Here is a 13,361-nt window from a genome sequence, read left to right as displayed (position 1 = left end):
CAGAAAATGTTGTGATTTACAAGCAGGGAATATTAATAATTGCAGTACTTCTGTTATTAACTGTAAATGTTATATTTACAGGCTGTGAGCTGGTGAAGAAGACAGGGGTAGAGCGTGTGACTGTGTTTACAGGAGAGTCTGTAGTTCTGCCGTGCATCTGCACTGACCTGCAGGACATACCAAAGTCTGTAAAATATGAGTTTAATGGAATCAATCACTTTCAGGAAATTTACCCTGAACAGACTGGACGTCACAGAAACAGAGTCAAACTGGTCAGTAACAACGCTCCAGGAAACCTCTCTCTACTCATATCAGACCTGACTGAAGAGGACCAGGGAGTCTACAGATGTTCTGTACAGGCTGATAGCAGAGTTTTCAGATTATATGTTAAAGGTACATGTTTTCATTAATGACTGTGAGCATGCTTTACTCCAGTGTCATGTGCCATATTACTAACAGTGATAAAAACAATAGTTTTAATAAATTTTGTGTTTTCAGTAGGAAGAAGAAAAACTTCAACACACTCAAGGAAAACGGATACAACACCTTCATCAGAACCGCCTCAGAGTAAAACAACAAACTCTCCACCTGCATCATCCTCAACAACACTGGAACAAGATAAACAGCAAACACATAGCAGCCTCCCTCTAGGTGCCAAAACTTTTCATCAGCAATGAAAAATTACATTTATTAATATTTTTGGATGTTTTTTATTACACAGTTTTCTGCATTCATGTGGTTTTGCTGCTGATGACACTCATTTATTTGTTGGAGCTGCAGACAACACACACACACACAGCATAGTTTTTTAACTGTTACCTGATGCAATTTCACTTTCAGATTAAATCCTTGGGTATTTAACTCGCTATTTTGGTCTCGCAATTCAGAATATGAAATCAGATTTGGAGATTAAATGAAGAATTTGTGATCAACTCACACATTTACATGAACATGGGTTTACATGAACTTAACCACATCATTCAATTCATGCTGAAAGAAAACTAAATGTTTTGCATTTTGATACATTTTGTTGAAAACTTGGGGATCAGATCAAGGCAAAGGCAGTCAATCAGTCAGTCTGTCTCTCTATTTGTTCACAAGTTTTCTGATCCAAATAAGTAAATGTTTACTTTCACTCATCAGTACTGCAAAAAAAGCTTTAAACATGGCTCTTTGTTTGTTTTGTTTTATTCAGTATTATTGTGTGTGAGTTCAAACAGCACAGCATGTCTCCACACCTTACTAGAGAAACCACTTACAAACCACTAGAGGTGTGATTTCTGAGGTCTTTTCTCTTTAGGAGGAAGATGTGTAGAGGACGTGATTACCGAAGGACATCAGGACTGTGAGGGAAAGCCGGAGGATCAGGTTAGTACATGTAAAATAACAGTTATTACAGATTACACACATGTAACACACATGCTCTCATTGAACAGTGAGTTATAGGAAAATATCTTCTGCTGCTTCTATCAGAACAACACATGGTGTAAAGAAAGAAGTCAGATTTGGAGATTTTTGTCATCTTTACAGGATTTTACTTGCTTCTTAGAGTCAACACCAACAGCCACAGTATTGTCACTGTTTGCGTGTTATATGTGTAATTTTCATGTTCTGTCTTTCCACAGACTGAACCTGACCTTGTCACTTTCTGTACTAAATAACACATGAACACAGCCGGAGCAGCACGAGTTCAGATCAACGCTGGAGAGAAAACTGAATATAGCAGCATTATAACAATCTAATCCAAAATAAATATAGACACGTTCTCAGATATTATAGAATAATGCTGAAGACATATATTAAATACACACCATGGACTAGCACAAGACTCACTCTTTATTGTTGGATTTTTTGTAAGTATGTGATATTTTGCTATTTAAAAAATCAGATTCAGACATATATATGTGTGTGTGTGGGGGTGGTGGGTTCCAGATAATTGTGTTCTCTTCACCTTCATTTATATTAGCTAAGGGTATTGTTCTGCATTCACTTTGTCTATTAATCATTAAAAACTGCTGATGGATAATCTTGCAAATTATATTTTGAATGTACGTGTTATTTTATATCTTATGTGTACCATTCTTATGTATATTAGATTAAAAAATAAATGCTCTAGGAGACTTTTGCATAAATAGACTGCTATAGAAGTTCTTGTTTGTGACTTTTTAAAACTTTGAGTAAGAATAAAAAAGGAGGATTGTTGAATCTGCCTGAACTGAACGTGTATTTCTATTCTTTCCCCCTAACACTCCTTACAATTTGTTCACTTTTTTTCACAATTAGTTACATGCTTTTATTAATAATGCATTTACTGAAAAGTGATGTGCTTCATTTACATGATTCAAATGTGTACAGCATATTCACACAAATAAAATAATTACATCAACACAATTATTTGCAAAAGAATTTAAACTGAAAGAGTGAAATTGTGTTGGTGTAATATATATTTTGTTCATGCAGGAATGAAGAAATCATTTGAAAAGTGGATCACTTTTTTTCAGTGCTTGATTGATGTTGTACTTGCATATGTGAGTCTATATGTGTAGTGAAAATACATACTTATACCACAGCGCTGTAGAATCCTCGATTCTGATTGGCTGACAGACGTTCTGATGCGTGCGATTATTTTTCAGTAAATGAACAGCTAAAGTAGTTCCAGTCAGGTCCTGACCGCATTACAACTCCATATCACTTCGCCAACATAACTGAAATAACGGAAAAGTTAGCCTACTGTCCACCACAGCACACACATTAAACAACAAATAACATGACAGAAAATATTGATTTTCCACAAATAAGTAATAAGTGACGACGAGCCGTTGAATTATTGTAAAAATAACATGCACCCGAGATTGTAATGCGGCCACGAGGCAAAGAGGAGGATTAAACCACTGATATGCAGTTATTGGGAGAGAGAGAGAGAGAGAGAGAATGTGTGATTGCAGTGAGACAGAAAAGCCGGTGACCAAGTATCAATATTTATTTATTTATTTGTTATTTTTTCTGCAGTAATAAAAAACGAATAAACCCTGTGAACAAGTAGGCTTATCGATATTTCTTTATTTATTTGTACTATTTTTATATAATCATGTCTCTCTCACTCACTCTCTCTCTCTCTAACTCTCTCGCTCTCGCTCTCCCTTTCCAATAACGTCATATCAATGGCTCAATCCTCTGTTACTAGCTCTAAAATGATGTTTTGGAATTAGCAATGTAGGCTTGAGATGGGATGCGTAATAAATTAGTTCCACACACGAGCGTTTTAAGGACAAAAACCTGACAAATTTCAATATTATTCCTTACATATTTATCTGAGGTAAATGTCACATTCTTATATTCACAGACAGTTTTATGTAATGATGATGGAGTATACTGGAGCATTTCTGTTTCATTCCTGTAACACAGTGGTTCTCCACCCGGGGGGTGCGGAGAGATCGGAATGGAGGCGCAAATTGTTTTAAAAAAAAAAAAAAACACAGACAGGACATCATTTGGGCTCTCTGTGTATTTTCTTGCTTTTCAAATAGAATGCGCATAAATGAAAAACCCCGCGTTCCCTCTCCCTCTGCATTTTCTTTTTGCTGGGGAGAGGCGGAGCTTAGCCTGCCTTTTATCCAGCTGTCACTGCAGACCAGTGTTGCCAACTTAGCGACTTTTCAGACCCCTTTAGCCACTTTTTTGCAGCAAAAAAACACAGCCTAACGACAAATCTAGCAACTTTTTGGACAAATCTTAGCAACTTTCCAAATGTGGCCAGTACTTTCCTGCAAGCACGAGGTGTTGCTTTCCCGCTGCACTCTCACCTCTCTCTGCGTCTGCTCTGTTCAGTGAGAGTCTGAGAGCCGGAGATTTAACAATGTCATGGATAACGAGAGGCACCCTTTGTCCCAGTTTACAACATTCTTATGTGAATGCTTTTAGAATGCAAGACGAATGTAATGCGACATGTTTTACATGTAAAATAGTCCACATTATTACAGCCTAATTCTCTTGTTCAAAGTAGTGATAGTGTTCAGAAACATTCTTGGAGCATTAGATTATGGTATATTTTGTATATGAGTTCATTCAGTAGTGAATTACATGGCAATTTTTACATATGATTTAATAGTTTATTTTAATAAATATAACAAAATCTAAAAGGTGTGCTTTATAGCTGACACCTAGATGAACACTTTACAGTTGGTTGTGTGACTGTAAGTCATTCCATTCAAATGCTATTGAAGTTAGAAATGTTTATAACAATGTCGTATGTAACTTTAGAGAAGGTTCCTTAATTTCTGCATATCTGCAAATAACCAACATCAAGCCAACTTTATGCCAGTACTGTCCTGGGGCGTCCCGGTGTGTGAACTGGCTATAGAAAACATTGGGCTCTCAGATCATTTTTATTATGTTTAATGTGACTCTCTCTGAGCTTACTCTGGGCCCTGAGTCAGTTGGCCATCGTACTCGGTCCATAAATGCTTGGTCGGCCTCTAAGTTTTCAGAGGTGTATAATTCCCATTGGCAGGCACTAGTTGTTGATCGTTATCCATCCCATCGGGGTTTAGATGACTTGGTGGTCGCCTTTAACACTGTGTGTAATGATACTTTGGACTGTATAGCTCCATTTAAACAGGTAAAGTCAAAAGCTATATCACAGCCCTGGCTTAATGAAGAGAGTCTGTTTCTCAGGCAAAAGTGGAGACAAGCAGAGAGCAAATGGAAAAATGACAGGCTCCAGGTCTTATTTGAGATACTCAGAGACTGTATGGTTTCTTATCAACAGTTAAATCGGTCAGGGCGAGGTATTTTTGACTCAAGCTCTCAGAACCATCATAGTCCAAATGTTTATTTTGGGTAACAAATGCAGTCCTGAATCCTGTAGGTCACACTGTTGTTGATAACTCTGGGAGAAGTTGTGAAAACATTTTGTATTTTTTTTATGGATAAGATTACTGCTGTTAGAGCTATATCTCTAATTCTGTCCTAGATCCTGGACGTCTTCAAACCTCTCTGGACTCTCTTACCTCTGTCCATTTGGCTGTGTTTGAGCCTGTTACTTCGTCTGTTAGAAATTTATTCAACATCTTAAACCAGCTTATTGTTCACTCGATATTATTCCACCCATATGTTAACTCAGGTCTGGGATGTAGTGGGTTCCAAGATCCTGTCTATAGTGAATCAGCGTTTGATAGAGGGGCTGGTCCTATTATATTTTAAGCACGCACTGGTGCAGCCTTTTTTTTTTCATATTAACGGGCATGCCCTGAACTGATTCTCATCCTCTTTATATGAGTGAACCTTTGCTGTGGAATTAGTGAGCTCTATTTCCTGCTCTCAAACTATCTCATCTGGGGTTCCTCAAGGCTCTTGTCTTGGCCCTGTGCTGTTTTCTCTATATATGCTCCCTTTGGGATTAATCTGTCAAAAACACAATGTAGCATATCATTGTTATGCAGATAATACCCATTTGCATCTGCCTCTGAAATGTAATGATAACTCCCAACTTGCATCTCTGCTTGATTATTTGGATGTGTCCTGTCACAGCAAAACAATGACTACATTTCCCATCCTGCACTGCGGCCTACTAACATGGCTGTCATGGATTACACTTCCCACACACAGTTCACCTTCTCAGAACATTATTCAGACACACCTGTTCTCAATCACACTCACAATCACACCACACTATAAAAGAGACTGCTCAATCACAATGTTCTTGTGAAGTAATATGCTCAGTTGCTATTGTCTCTGTCATTTACAGAGCCATGCTTTTGTATTGTTATTCTGTTTTTTTTACATTGTTTGTTCCCTTGACCTTGGTGGTGTTTTTTGGTCCATCAAAGTTAGCCAAACAGCTTTCTCTACATCTGGGCTCTTTAGCCACCAATTTTAGGAATGTTAGGTGAGGAACCCTGGTGTGATTTTTCATTCTGAGCTGAAATGTGAAAAAAAAATTTAAAAAAAAATTCTATAAGGAGCATTGCAAAATTGAAAAGCACCTTGTCTTTCAATGATATGGACACTGAGATTCATGATTCTATTTCATCCAGACTGGATTATTGTAATTCTTTATGTCTGGGGTTGTGTAAGAATATGCTTTCATGGATGCATTTGGTGCAAAATGCAGTGGACAAACTGTTGACTGGCACAAGGAAATGCTCCAGTATCTCTGCAGTGCTGGCTTCTCTACACTGGCTTCTCTACACTGGCTTCTCTACACTGGCTTCTCTACACTGGCTTCTCTACACTGGCTTCTCTACACTGACTTCTCTACACTGGCTTCTCCACACTGACTTTACAATGGCTTCTCTACACTGGCTTCTCTACACTGGCTTTTCTACACTGGCTTCTCTACACTGACTTCTCTACACTGGCTTCCTGTTGATTTTAGAGTGCAATACAAGGTCTTGCTTATGGTTTTTAAAAGTCTACATGGACTTGCTCCAGAATATATTACCAGCCTGTTACAGCATCATTGTGCTGCTAGACCGCTAAGATCATCTCAGTTTCCTTTTAAATGTCCCAAAATCTCGATTGAAAACTAAAGGAGATCGTGCCTTCTCGGTGGCAGCACCACACCTCTGGAATATCCTCCCCTGCATATTAGATCCTGTGACTTGACTGAAGGTTTTAAATCAATGTTGAAGACGCATCTCTACTCTGTTGCATATAATTGTCCTTAGATGCATGGAGACTGAATAGTGATGAGTTTTGTATTTTATTGTATGTGTGTATTGGTGTTTGTGTTATTTTGGGAGTGTAAAGCACTTTGGTCAGCTTGTGTTATTTTTAAATGTGCTATAGAAATAAATGTTGATTGATTTAATTATGTTCCTGTATTGTGGTTATGATACGTGTTAAATTCTCTAATTTGATTGGTCAGAAGAATTGCTGATTCATTTTCTCTAACAAATTTTCTGTAATTTAAATCACAGGTTTACATTAATGCTCTATGACACGTGTCAAACTCAAGGCCCGCGGGCCAAATGTGGCCCACCACATCATTTTATCTGGCCCGTGAGAACGTGATAGGTGCATGATTGTCTTAACATACGTTTTTGCTGTTCTCGTTCCCAACTCGTAAAATACCGACGAGTTGTCACGCCCCAAGGTGTCTCATACTAGCTGCGTTTACATGGACAAAAATAATCAACTCTTAACCCGATTAAGACCATACTTTGATTAAGAAACTACCATGTAAACAGCAATTTTTACTTACCTTAATCTAATTAAGGTCATACTCGAATTAAGCTCTAATCGAATTAAGACAGGTGGAGTACTCCTGTTTTAGTTGCATTATGGACGTGTATTACAGACATGTAAACACCTTATGAACATTATGAACACATTATGAACATTGTGTGAGAGTTTTCACTGCATTTTGTGACAGGACACGATCACACACGGCAGTTCTCAACATTTTACGGCGAACAAGAGAGTTCGGCTCTAATAATTAGATTACTGCTGTCCATGTAAACGTAGTCACTGACGCAAAAGGGACCCTTCTACATCCGTATGAAATGCTCTGGATTCTCAATTGACTCCAATGTAAACCCGTCCGGGGCAGTAAGAGATGCTCAGAGCAGACACTCCAGCCGTCCATTCACGCCAATAATAACCCGATCATGGTGATACATGACACTGTGGGCTTCAATCTTATTGGAGAATCATCGGTGTCGTCGGTGGTCGAGGATTATGGGTAATATAGGCCTATAGGTAGTAAAGGCCTTTCCGCTATCCAAAATATACGAATAAAACTTTATTTCTCAGAATCGAAGGAGAAAAAAATCATACTGAGGGCCACATAAACTATATCTGCAGCACATGAAAGCGATTTGGAATTGAGAAATCTCCACAAATTAATCTCAACATGTCCAAGAAGAGAAAAACTGATGCACAAGGAAGGCAGTTTCACGAACCATGGGAGAACAAATACATGTTTGTAGTTCAAGGTGAAAAACCAGTATGTCTTTTGTGTTATGAGGCGGTGTCAGTCGTGAAAGAGTACTATGTACTTCGGCATTTTGACACCAAACACGGAACTAAGTATGGTCAATTTAGCCTCCAAGAAAAATAAAGAATTGCAGCAGAATTTAAAGGCAAACTGCAGTCGCAGCAGAATGTGGAATTAGCAGGAAATTTAGTAACACAGCTGACCGAAGAGACACACAGCTGTCTATCTTTTTCATTAGCTGTGGATGAATGCACAGACAACATGGATACAGCACATCTATCCATTTTTATTAGAGGCGTGAAGCCGGACCTCTGTGTCACCGAGGAGCTCTTGGATGTAGCTGCCATGCATGGGACCACAATGGATGCAGTGGAGAAGTCCGTAAGTAAAAATAAATTGCCGTGGGAAAAGTTGGTGGGACTAAGTACAGATGGTGCACCTGCGATGTGTGGAGGAAAAACAGGCTTGGTTGGACTAATAAAGGAGAAATTGCAAAAAAGTAACTGTCACACGCCCCTGATTACGTATCACTGCATCATCCATCAAGAAGCTCTGTGTGGAAAGGTTCTGGAGCTGGATGATATTATGACCACGGTCATGAAAACAGTGATCTTTATTTGGGCGCGTGGCCTGAATCACCGCCAGTTCCAGCTGTTCCTGCAGGAGGGGGGCTCAGAGCATGGAGATATGCCATACCATACAGAAGTAAGGTGGCTGAGTAGGAGCATTTTGTTTTGTGTTTGTTATTTCCAGAACATGATCTGTGAATGAGGATGTGTGTGAGATGGTGTCTCAGGGTGAGGACGGATCTACTTGATGTGTTCAAGGACAAGCAGAATCACCTCATTGTTGTTGTTCTTTTTGTAAAATGCTACTTCTGTAATACATGTTGGTTGTGCCCCAACCCCCCCCCCCCCCCCCCCCCCCCCGAATGAATTTAAGGGTTAATATCATAACTTGTTTATAATATTTTTCTTTATTTGCTTAAATACTTTAAACACTGATTCAAGTAATGTGGGTTTCAAGCTGAACATTTCTTTTTACATCTGTGCAAATGCATATGTAATATTTGTAAGTTGAATACATAATAATTACAGTAACAATTATTTAACAATATAATAAGGTGTCATTTAATTTATTTTAAATTACATTGCATTTTGTTACATTCATACTGTTAATGTGGCCCTCGGTGAAAATGAGTTTGACACACCTGCTCTATGAGCACTTAGCAGCTAGTAACGATGGTCTACAAGATTGAGCAGCTCTGACTGTGTTTTGGTAGCTGAAACTGGTCAGAACAGGCTGGATTTTTCAGCAGGTAGTTGCTATAATGTAAATGATAACAGGAACTTGTTTTGCAGATGTTCCACAACATTAAATGTAATTAAATGTAGCTATAAACTGATAAAAGTACATTCGTGTCATTCTTTATTCTCAGCAGAATAAAACACTACATAGAAATAGAAAAACACGAGTATGGGATTTTGCAAAATTTACATTGATACTGTGACAAAGAAGAGTCATTAAAAACAGAAAAGATCACTTTCTTTGTCACCTCAGACAATTCCCTACCAGACCAGCAGAGGGAATCCTTTCTCATAGTATGAATTTCTTCCTTGGTTCCTCTGATTTTCTGTACACACCTGTCTTGTCTTTCCCCTGATTGGTTCTCACTTATAATTTATAATTTATAATTATAATTATATTTTATAATTTATAACTTATAACTATAATTATAATTATAATTTATAATTTATAACTTATAACTTATAATTGTTTTTACTCCATAGTTTTTACTCCATTTGTTTTACTGAGTAGTTATTATCTGATGTATTCGGCATGCTAGATTCTTGTTTTGTACATTTCTAATTTTCTGGGGTTTTTTTTGTTTGTTTGTTTTGGGGTTTTAAAAAAAAATCTTACCTTGACTGTGTTTTTTTTTTTTTTTTAGTTTGTACTTTGTTTCAATAAACCTGTGTCCCAAATCTTTACACTATACTGATGCTGCAGATAAATATTAATCTAACAGACTTGATTTGAAATGATTTTATTACCTGTTACAAACTTCTTCTAAAACTGGTCTGTCAGAGCTAGAAAGTGATGCAGCCTAATCTTCACTTAGTAAATTGTCATATTTAATTCAACTGAATGTTATTTATAGAGGACATTTAAGAATAGCAATAGTCACAAAGCAGATTTACAACTCTACCCCAAATTCCTACCAAGCTGGGATATGCAAAGGAAACTAATTCTATTATCCAATATATGTTAATGAGACAATAAAGGCCTTTTTTCTTCTTTTTGTTGAAATCTGGAAGTAGATTTAGATCTCTAATGAGCAATTATCTGTAGACCAGCTGTAGTAGCAGCTTTATGGCACAAGATGTCGCTACCTAGCCGCTTAGCCATGGCTCACTACCGTGTACTGTTGTCTTGACTTGGTCCCTCAGGCTTCCTAGGGGTCATCTAACAAATGGAACTTGAGCTCATAAAGTATAGAAACATTCTTCTTTTCAAGTCGAGTTTCCACTTCATAGTGGAACCATCGTGGTGGGGAAGGATTAGCCGTTCAGCAGTATGATACAGAACGTTGCCCAGGGTGTGCCAGAGGAGGCTCCTTCCGTGCACACTCATTCATATACTACGGACATTTTGGACATGCCAATCCGCCTAATGCGAGGAGAAACTGTACACATTCAAAACACTTAGAGTAATTTATAGTGCATTCATTTGTTTATTTAGGTAAAATTTCATCTAAAGAAAAGGCTACATGCAAGCATTAAGAAAATGATGCCTAAGACAGATAACAATGCTGATACTGATGTGAGATTTATAGAGTTTTAAATGCTTTATTTTATTTTAAATGTTTGTGTGATTAGGCTAATTTATGTTATGAGTCATTTATATTTTGATATAATTGTTGAGTATAATAAGTAGTGCTGTGACGCTTGTGCGAGTGACGCACTGAGTTCATGTTGGGGTGGGGGGACATGCACAAGAGAAGAGCACGAAAAAGTTCATGTCAGTGACTCTATGAGGAAATGTAGCTCTGACAATAAAGTTAGTAAAAGCTTTGTTTCTAAGTGTGTATGACTTGCATTATTCAAACCCATTTAGAGATTGGACCTTCGCAAGTTCTACTTAACCCCTCTTACACTAATTGGTGGCAGCAGGTTTAGAAGACGTGCTTCGGCATGTGAGCACAGTTTTCGGCGTGCACTACACGCGATGGATGCAGCATCACGGCGTCCAGGACACTGAAAGCTTTTTGAAGGGATTTGTTCATTTAGGGCACTTGGTAGTTAGTTTACTCATGAAAATGCTAGCTGTTTATTTAAGGTTTTTTTTTTATAGATTAAAAAATGTTTTAGCTGTTCTGTTTGCAATGAGTGATCTGCTTAGTACTGCTTAGCTGATGTTTATTTATCCAGATGGATATACGGATCATCAGAGGATCATCAGTCAGGTGAGGGGAAGCAGACAGCAGGGATAAAGGTTACATTTGAATGATCTATGTTTCACTGCAGAATTTCATTTCACTACCCCTCAAATAAATCTTTTATAACCTGGACCTTAATCTACAATCATAAGATCAACAAATTACCCAGATATGGTAAAACTGTCAAAGCATTAACTCTTTAACACTTAAGTTTAAAATATTCTAACTGGAGCCCGGTGAGAGTTTTACTTTTTTAATGCGACCATTATATTTGAACTGTTTCGTTCAGTAACCAGTTTTGATTCTTAAAAAAATTACATAGGCAATTGTAGCCCTTGACAGGGCATGCCCCTGGACCCCCTAGAAAATTTTGAAGTACCTCTGTAAAATTCTTGGGTGGCCAGTAGTGATCAAACTCTAGAAACACCCTGTCAAGTACTGTCTATATTCACTGGTAGTAGGGGTCCAACTGCCATATCCCTTGTGTGTGGGTGTTTGTCTCTGTTTTTTTTGTTGTTTGTTTGTTTTGTTTTTTTGTAATGGTATTTTAGGGGGTGCGCACAGTGGCTTAGTGGTTAGCATGTTCACCTCACACCTCCAGGGTCCGGGGTTTGATTCCCGCCGGGGCCGTGTGTGCGGAGTTTGCACGTTCTCCCCGTGCTACGGGGGTTTCCTCTGGGTACTCCGGTTTCCTCCCCCAGTCTAAAGACATGCATGGTAGGCTGATTGGCATGTCTAAAGTGTTCATAGTGTATGAATGGGTGTGTGGGTGTGTGATTGTGCCCTGCGATGGATTGGCACCCTGTCCGGGGTGTACCCCGCCTTGTGCCCGATGTTCCCTGGGATAGGCTCCAGGCTCCCCCGCGACCCTGAAAAGGAGTAAGCGGTAGAAGATGGATGGATGGATGGTATTTTAGGGGAGCGAATTGTCTTTTGTACATATTTTCTTTTTAAGTAAGTTAGTTTCACTTAAACAGCAGGGTTTTTTGTTTGTTTGTTTGTTGTTGTTTTGGCCTTGGTCCACCCTGACCTTTTCCTGGTTTATTTGTGATGTACATATATACACATGTAAGGTGGAGTAAATGAGTATACTGTGTCCGAAGTAGCCAGGAATGAGACACACAGGAGTAAGCTTAAATGGGTGATATATATTGTGATATTTACATTTACTCCACCTTACATTAGCCCTTAATGAGACAATAAAGGCCTTTTTTTCTTCTTTCTGCAGAAATCTGGATGTAGATTTAGATCTCTAATGAGCAATTATCTGTAGACCAGCTGTAGTAGCCGCATTATGGCACAAAATGTCCCTATTTAGTCGCTTAGCCATAGCTCACTACCATCTACTGGTGTGTTGACTCGGTCCCTCAGGCTTCCTAGGGGTCATCTAACAAATTTAGGTTGAGCTCATAAAGTATAGAAACTGCCATTAAGATCAAGATTAATGTGAGGAGAAAACTGTACAAAGTCAGAACACTTATAATGCATTCATTTGTTTATTTAGGTAAAAATTTAATATAAAGAAAAGGCTACATGCATGCATTAAGAAAATGATACCTATAAAATGATGCCTATAACAATGCTGATACTATGAAGTAAGATAAAACCACCACATGAGAAAATATGAATAAATATTAATAGTGCATATAAAAAGTAAATTGGGGCAGTGGTGGCTTGGCGGTTAAGGCTCTGAGTGACTAATCAGAAGGCCGGGGGTTCAAGCCCCAGTACTGCCAAGCTGCTACTGTTGGGCCCTTGAGCAAAGCCATTAACCCTCTCTGCTCCAGGAGTGCTGTATCATGTCTGACCCCAGCTTTCTGACATGTTGGGATATGCGAAGAAAAGAATTTCACTGTGCTGTAGTGTATATGTGATCAATAAAGACCACATAATTATCATTATCATTACATTGAGTCATGGAGAGAGTGATGAAAGAGATCTTCAAAAAAAAAATGAGACAGCAGTTGTTGTGGTTTCCTGGTA

The 13,361-nt window shown here is 38.3% G+C and overlaps 1 protein-coding gene and 1 long non-coding RNA gene across 3 annotated transcripts in view; both read left to right on the top strand.

Moving 5' to 3' along the window:
• Positions 1 to 13,361, top strand: part of LOC128620317 (uncharacterized) — a 140,185-nt gene that overhangs the window by 115,522 nt on the left and 11,302 nt on the right. The window lies entirely within an intron of this gene.
• Positions 1,131 to 2,210, top strand: LOC128620410 (uncharacterized). The gene is made up of 2 exons (XR_008388139.1): positions 1,131 to 1,368; positions 1,626 to 2,210. It is a non-coding gene; the product is annotated as an uncharacterized LOC128620410 (long non-coding RNA).

Source organism: Ictalurus furcatus, chromosome 2 (genome assembly GCF_023375685.1).
Source record: "Ictalurus furcatus strain D&B chromosome 2, Billie_1.0, whole genome shotgun sequence".
NCBI lineage: Eukaryota > Metazoa > Chordata > Actinopteri > Siluriformes > Ictaluridae > Ictalurus > Ictalurus furcatus.
This window is presented reverse-complemented; position numbering and strand designations above follow the sequence as displayed.